We start from the raw sequence: 1707 nt of genomic DNA, 5'->3' as shown, positions 1-1707 counted from the left end.
AGTATTTCTTTCTCCTTTTGATGTTCATGACGTCAGGAAGCCCTGTTGTTCACCATAGTCTCCTGGGCATGGTCGGATGGCGGAATCCTTCCTAACTTTCATCCATTGTTGATTGGTTGGTAATTAGTCTAATTCTGTTGTTTGCTCTGTCTCCTGGGCATGGTTTGATGATGGAATCCATTCTAATTCATATACCTTTCATCTCTTTAAAATTATAATAGAAGAAAGTCAGTTTAATTTCCATGATTTTTGGAACAGGCATAAGATCTCCTTGATCTCTATAAGTGGATCCTCTCAACCCCTAATTTTCTTCCTTTGAATTTCTTAAGTTTTAGATAATTATTCCATAATTATTCCTTAAACTCTATTTGGTTTAGATCACATCTTAGTCTAGTCCTAGTTCTACTTAGTTTCAGATAACGTACAGGTATCAGTCCCTTGGGATTCGACCTCGGTCTCACCGAGTTTATTACTACATCACAAAGCTATACTTGGGGAGTGAACAAGTTTTTAGCGCCGTTGCCGGGGACTGATGATTGCGATTTTCTGAAATTAATTAGGTTTAGAATTAATTTAAGATTAGAATTTGACTAACTTTAGTTGTAGACTTTTATTTGATTTCTAGAACTAACTTGTTTTCCTGTTTTGTAGGATCCTGACATAAGTTTCTAAATTGGTCCGTAACTTAGGGGCTTCAATTTGGTAATGTCTTTCCAACTCTCTCTCTCTTTCTTTTTAGATTTTCTTTCTTAAGATTAGGTTTCAAATTTGATTGAGGGCTGCGAGTGTTTCATGCCCAAGTGGGCCTGTGACGACACTCGACGTCTCTTGACTGAAGGAGGATTGGTTGAGGGGTTGACTATCCATCGCAGGACTAGACACCGCTCAAAATCCCCTGAGTTAATTGAAGTTATGGCTGAAGACTAACCTCCTCTACTTCCACCCAGGGTGGAGGATACCCAAGATGAGAACGAGGTGCATCAGGCACCCCCGCCTCGTACTTTACGAGATTATCTACAACCGGCGGGAGTGAGTACGCCCTCATGCATGATTTTTCCTGAAAACACAGGACAAATGGACATCAAGGCAGGAGTTATCCAACTCCTTCCCAAATTCCATGAACTTGAATCAGAGAGTCCATATTTACATTTGAAAGAGTTTAATGAGATTATAGCTACATTATGTTTTCCTAATGTATCTGAGGATACAATCAGGCTGAAACTCTTTCCTTTTTTCTTAAAAGAGAAAGCTAAGACGTGGTTACATTCACTGCGTCCTAGATCCATTGGCACATGGAACGACATGCAGAGGAAATTCATAAAAAAATTCTTCCCACATTATAAAACGATTACCCTTAGAAAAGCAATCATGAACTTTGCCCAAAAGGAAGATGAAACATTCTTCCAATGTTGGGAAAGGTTCAAAGATTTGGTCAGTTCATGCCCACAACATGGATTTGAAACGTGGCGCATTACAAATTTTTTCTATGATGGACTGACATCTTCCATGTGCCAAATGGTCGAGACAATGTGTAATGGAGAGTTCATTAATAAAGATGTTGACGAGGTATGGGATTACCTCGATAGTCTTGCTGAAAAAACACAATCATGGGACTATTACCCAAAGTCGAACACCACGTCTAGGCTGACTCAATTAAAGGAGAAAGGTGGATTATATCTCTTGAAAGAAGAGGATGATCTCAAGTGT

The 1707-nt window shown here is 39.2% G+C and overlaps 1 non-coding gene across 1 annotated transcript; it reads right to left on the bottom strand.

Annotated features, from left to right (window-relative positions):
• Positions 1-1350: 1350 nt before the first annotated feature.
• On the bottom strand, positions 1351-1457 carry LOC131224623 (small nucleolar RNA R71). The gene has a single exon (XR_009161093.1). It is a non-coding gene; the product is annotated as a small nucleolar RNA R71 (small nucleolar RNA).
• Positions 1458-1707: the final 250 nt, after the last annotated feature.

This window comes from Magnolia sinica, chromosome 13, assembly GCF_029962835.1.
Source record: "Magnolia sinica isolate HGM2019 chromosome 13, MsV1, whole genome shotgun sequence".
Taxonomy (NCBI): Eukaryota; Viridiplantae; Streptophyta; class Magnoliopsida; order Magnoliales; family Magnoliaceae; genus Magnolia; species Magnolia sinica.
The sequence above is the reverse complement of the archived record's forward strand: the minus strand, read 5'-3'. Positions and strand labels throughout refer to the sequence as shown.